The 6430-nt window shown below is 36.7% G+C and overlaps 1 non-coding gene and 1 pseudogene across 1 annotated transcript; one reads left to right on the forward strand and one right to left on the reverse strand.

Moving 5' to 3' along the window:
• The first annotated feature begins 1660 nt into the window (after positions 1 to 1660).
• Positions 1661 to 2938, forward strand: LOC148210885 (uncharacterized; annotated as a pseudogene).
• Positions 2249 to 2355, reverse strand: LOC148210886 (small nucleolar RNA R71). Its single transcript, XR_015792046.1, has one exon. It is a non-coding gene; the product is annotated as a small nucleolar RNA R71 (small nucleolar RNA).
• Positions 2939 to 6430: the final 3492 nt, after the last annotated feature.

Here is a 6430-nt window from a genome sequence, read left to right on the forward strand (position 1 = left end):
GAAGAGTTACGCTGATAATAGATTAAAGGAGTTAGAGTTTGGTGTCGGTGACCACGTTTTTCTTCATGTGAGACCGGTGAAAGGAGTCCTACGCTTTGGTAAGAAGGGGAAACTTAGTTCGAGGTATATTGGTCATTTTGAGATATTGGAGCGCATTGGTTCAATAGCTTATAGGTTGGCCTTGCCTCCATATTTGGATGCGTCGTATAATGTGTTCCATGTGTCCATGTTGAGAAAGTATGTTGATAACTCTCCTAAAGAGAATTATTTTTGTCTAAAATTCGCATAAAATAGCTAAAGATAGCCTCATCTAACCCCCATATTCACTGAGTTGTGCCTTATTTGGAAAGAAATCAAGGTTCTCCTGTAAAATACTAGCATTTATATAAATGGTCTAATTTTGAACATTTTTCTGCAGCTTTAATGATACTAAAGCATCGGGTCCAAAAAGGGATAAAAAGCAGCAAGCTGGCAGTGGAAAGACTTCTTAACGAAATTTACTACTGTAACTGGAGGTTTCGCCTAAGAGTGAAAGCTGGGTCCCACAAGGCTTGTTTTGTTGCCCTAAAATCGGAGGGTAGCATAACAGCCACAAGAAAGAGAAGCCTCTACATAACACATAAGACATAAGACATATTTCATTTTTCATTCTTGAAATTACTCAAACCTAACTCCAAGAAAACCTCTCCAACCGCCCGAGGAAGTTAAGAGGAGAAGAAGACTAGACAACTATAGCATAAAAAAAAGCCGAGAACTCTAGTTGGGAGCTGATCTTCAGCTCCCTCTCTTCATCTTTTAAGCTCTTTGTATTATTTTTATTCCTATACTTTTTAGTCTCCTTATGGCTATCTCTTGCTAAACATCTTGTGTAAGGGGCAGATGTTGTGAACTCATTTCAATGGATGTAACTTTTTTGTTTTGTATTAATGATAGTGTGTTTTGATTTGAAGTTGTTGTGTCACTCTATTTTCAATGTGCTTGATCATCATATTGAAATATCTTCTTAATAACCTTTGGAAAAATGTATTAGGGAGCGAAAAACTTCATCTCGAGCTAGAGTCTACTTGAGTTTAGAGTGTGGTAACTTAGGGATAAGCACCACATAGCTTTGTTAAAAACTGTTCATATATGTTGTTATTGTTTGTCTAAGAACTCTAATGGTAGAAAATTTGGGGTGCTTGAAAAAGTATCTTGTCTGTTTGACCACTGCATTCACTCCATTAATGCTGCAGAATTGTTAGAGTAGCCTAGAAAGAGTCGCTGTTCTCTCCACCTTACGCCCTTATTTTCATAAGAAGTTGCTCGTTGAGTGGTTATATTTGCTAGCTCTAGCGAAAATTTACATGTGTCTAAGAATAGATTTGAAACGTCTGCATCATTGTTTAGTTTAGCGTTTGTTCAGAAGAAAACTTATTTAGTTTAATACACTGATTTCTTGGGAAATATCCAGTGTTTTAGCACTTAGTCTCTGTAGATTCAAACTTTTTATTACTTGCTTCGATGATTGTGTATACTTGCATATAAGAATTGGTTGCATAATCTGTAGACAACAAGTTTTTGGCGCCGTTGCCGAGGACTAAATTGTTTAACACTCTGTATTTTACTTAAAGAAATTTTGTGCTAGATCTTTGACTACTGTGTTGGTGAACTTTGATGGTGAATGCACGATTTGCAAGAGTTAGAGTATCTACTTGACAACGAAATTGAGCACACATTCCATCAGAGAGGGAGAGAGCAACATCGACAAAGAGTGGAAATTAACCCAATGGATCACCCACCAAGGCTCCCTAACCCAGTAGTTGAGGAACACAACGGAGGAGAAATGGCTGAACCAGCAGTTGTACCCCCTTTTAATGCCATTATGTTGGTAGACGACGGAGATAGAGTTATCAGAGTTTATGCTGTGCCTTCATTCCACGGTTTTCATCCAGTCATAGTAGGACCAGAGGTAGAAGCTGAACGATTTGAACTAAAACTTGTCGTGTTTCAAATGCTTCAAACAGTGGGCCAATTTTATAGGAACCCATCTGAAGACCACCATCTCCATTTAAGATATTTTTTGGAAGTGAGTGACTCCTTTAAGATGCAAGGAGTATCAAAAGAAGCATTACGTTTGAAATTGTTCCCTTACTCATTGAAGGACAAGGCAAGAGACTGGTTGAACTCTATGCCAGCAGAATCTATTACCTCATGGAATGACCTCATCGAGAAATTTATGATAAAGTACCCTCTCTCAAGCAAGAACGCCAAATTTAGAGGGGACATCAACAACTTCCAGCAAAGAGAAGGAGAATCCATGAGTGAGTCATGGGAAAGGTTTTAGGAGCTACTCAGAAGATGTCCACACCATGGTTTGCCAAAGTGTATCCAAATAGAAACATTTTACAATGGACTTAACGAAGCAACCAGAATGGTTGTTGATGCATCAGCTCATAGAGCCCTGTTGTCTAAATCTTACAGAGAAGTAGTGGATATATTGGAAAGAATTTCGTCCAATAACTACCATTGGTCAGATTCCAGAGCTATAAATGATAGAGGCAACTATGGGATTGCAAGCACTAATGAGATGGTCTCCCTAAAAGATCAAATTGCAAACTTAACCAACATGATGAAGAACATGAGTCCTGCTACAACATCATCCACTACCCCTGTATCAAGCAAGGTAATGGCAATCTCTTATTCTTACTATGAAGGTGATCATTCGTATGATTCTTGCCCAGAAAACCCAACATCACTGTATTATTTGGGCAATCTTAGCAAGAACAACCCTTACTCAAATACTTATAACCCAGGGTGGAGGCAACAACTAAATTTTAGCTGGGGAGGAAATCAGGGTGGTCATGGAAATCAAAATGCCGAACATTATCAGCAGAAAACAATCCAGCAACCAGGATTACTGATGCCTAATCAACAACAAGGAGCAAGGGGAAGCAACTAACCTCTCGAATTCTATGGAAGCTCTGATGAGAGATTATATGGCCAAGAGTGACGCATTGATTCAAAGCCAAGCTGCTACTTTAAGAAATATGGAAGTTCAACTGGGACAAATGACTATTGAATTGAAAAACAGGCCACAAGGTACCTTGCTAAGTGATACTGAAAATCTTAAGAGGGAAGGGAAGGAGCAATGTCAAGCATTAATTCTTCGCAGTGGAAAGGCATTACCACACCCATACTTGTATCTGATGCAAGAAGATAATGCAGTACAACAGGATGAACCTTAGACAGAAAAGCTAACTGAAAGTGTAGCAGAAAACATGACCACTGAAGAGAATGTAGTGAACGATGTTGGAGCATCAGTTGAGCAAATGGGACAACCAGAACCAGTGGCATAGCAGGAAATTGTGAAGCAAACTGAGCCTGAGATCAAAAAAGGAAAGGGGGCAACAGAAATAGAACCGGTTGAAGAAGTCTCGATGGAAATTCTAGTGCAAAAGAAAGTAAAAATTCCAGTGGAGCATAGAGGACCCCCTCCTTACCCTTAGAAATTGCAAAAGAAAAGCCAAGACTTACAATATGACCATTTTTTAGAGGTGCTGAAGCAGCTCCATATTAACATACCCTTGGTGGAAGCACTGGAGCATATGCCAAACTACGTTAAATTTCTCAAGGACATATTGGCAAAGAAAAGAAGGCTAGGAGAATTTGAGACAGTGGCTTTGAGTGCAATCTTGACAGGAAAACTTCCTCAGAAAATGGGTGACCCAAGGAGTTTCACCATTCCTGTGTCTTAGGGGGAAAGAATGTAGGGCATGCTCTGTGTGATTTAGGAGCCAGCATCAACCTTATGCCCCTATTAGTGTATCAAAAGCTAGGGATTGGTCAAGCAAGACCCACAACCGTCACCCTGTAGTTGGCAGATAGGTCCATTACATATCTAGAGGGTAAGATTGAGGATGTTTTGGTGCAAGTGGACAAATTCATCTTTCCAGCAAACTTCATCATCCTAGACTACGAAGTTGACAAGGAAATCCCAATTATTTTGAGAAGACCGTTCTTATCCACGATTAGAGCCTTAATAGATGTACATAATGAAGAACTTACCATGCGAGTTAATGACTAGCAGGTGACATTTTCTGTTTTTAATTCCATTAAATTTCCTGCTGATATAGAAGAATGCTCTTTGTTAAGGCTTGCAGATGATTTGCGGAGTGAAGAAATGCAAACAGCAGAGCTACTAGACCAACTGGAGTAGGAGATAACCAAAATTTTCGAAGAAAAGGAAAATGAAGCCAAACTGATCCAAGGCAGACCAAATGAAGCCCCATCCGATAGAGTATACAAGAAAGCATTTGAACTGCTAGAATTGAATGACAGAGAGCAAGCACCATTGCTACCTTCTATGGAGAAAGCCCCCAAGTTGGACCTGAAGGTTCTGCCAACACATCTTAAATACGTTTATCTTAGAGAAGCTGAGACATTGTCAATAATTATTGCAGCTGACTTGGCCGAGGAGAAAGAGTTTTGGCTGATAGAAATGCTAAAGAATCACAAGAATGCCATTGGCTGGACTATAGCAGACATAAAGGGTATCAGTCCAAGCTACTGGATGCATAAAATCAATCTGAAAGAGGACTGCAAGAACTCAATTAAACACTAGAGAAGGCTGAACCCTGCTATGAAGGAGGTAGTTAAGAAAGAAATCATCAAGTGGTTTGATGCTGGGATAATTTACCCAATAGCAGATAGTGATTGGGAGAGCCCAGTCAAATGTGTACCCAAGAAAGGAGGGATTACAGTGGTGCAAAATTGTTGGATCGGTATGGCAATCCTAGAAGGGGGGGGGGGTGAATAGGATTTAATTAACAAAATATAAACTTTTTAATAAATGGGCCCAATTTAAACAAAAATAATACACTTTTTGAAATATGCAATTTTAACAAAGTAAGATAAAATAAATTCTAAGGCAAACAAGAGAAATTTAAAGCAAACAATAAAATTCTAAGATTAATTGCAAAAATAAATAAGAGAGAGGGTTAGAGAAATTTGACACCGGGAATTTTTATAGTGGTTCGGCACAACTGTCTTACTCCACTTCCCAAGCACCTCTTGGGTTGTAAATTGAAATTCTGACTCTTTCTACGGTAGGAGTCAAACCGGTATACTGCTCTTCACAAGAGCAAATACGATCCTCTCCATGGTGAGGATTACACCGTTACAATGAGTTGAAGATTTTGAAACACACACTTACAAACTCTCAAATGGAGTAAATATACAAATTTGAGCTCACAAAAATTTCAATCCTCACAACAATAAAATTTCTCTCATAAATAAGATGGAAAGAAAAATTGAGAACTTGAAGAGATTAGCAAAGTGAGAATTTTGAAGTTATGGAGGATTGAGAATAAGAGAATTGTTGTTTTATTTTGAATGAAAAGTTTTGTTTAAATAGAGGGAAGAAAATGGTAAAAAATCAAGTTTAATTTTGAACTATTAGATCTTAATCATTAAAAATGAAGGGTTGAGATAATTTTGAAAAAAAGATAAATTAAGAATAATATATATATATATATATATATATATATATATATATATATATATATATATATATATGTGTGTGTGTGTGTGTGTGTGTGAGAAAACGGTAAAGTTTTCAATTTTTTTTTCTTTTTAAACACTGACACAACATTTAATGTGACAGTGACATAATTTTTGTTTTGATTTTTTTAATCTTTTTCTTTTCTTTTTTTTCAATATATATATATTTTACAAAGAAGCTTGTCACTTATCAGCTTACGAACTGTCCACGTCATCTTTTCGGGTATTTTTTCTTCCAATTTGTTTCGATCGTAACTTCTCCGTTTGAGCTCCGATTTGGATGATCTAACAGTCGTTTGAATCGTTGTAACGAGCTCTACACTTTGGACACTTTAAAATACAAAAAATGTCAATAAATAAAATTAAGTTTGTTATCATCAAAACATTAATTAATTAATTAATTAATTTGAGATTAAGGCCAAAAAGCCAATAATCTCCCCCTTTTTGATGATGACAAACTTCCAAAGAAAAATACATAGACATCATAGTAAATCCAAAATATCATACTTAAAAACCATTCAAAGATTAATTTCTTCCCCTCAATTGATACATCCATGGATTAATAAACCAATAAATCATGAAACATTTCTAGAACAAATTTTTCTTAAACTTCTCCCCCTTTGGAATCATCAAAAAGAACAAAAAAAAATAATTAATAACATAAAAAGCTCCCCCTAAAAATATGAACACAATTTTGCATAAATGCTCTCCCTATCAATATGCATTTAAAAAAAAAATAACAAATACAAAATCAAGATGCATCACAACAAATAATACCAAGCTCAAGCCTAATTTTGCAAAAGCATTCTTCATTTAAAGGCTTGGTAAAAATATCCGCTAATTGATTATTTCAGCTTACAAATTCAAGAGTAATATGACCGTTTTGCACATG

This window comes from Momordica charantia (assembly GCF_013281855.1).
Source record: "Momordica charantia cultivar OHB3-1 chromosome 6 unlocalized genomic scaffold, Mcharantia_2.0 BLBB01000006.1, whole genome shotgun sequence".
Lineage (NCBI taxonomy): Eukaryota > Viridiplantae > Streptophyta > Magnoliopsida > Cucurbitales > Cucurbitaceae > Momordica > Momordica charantia.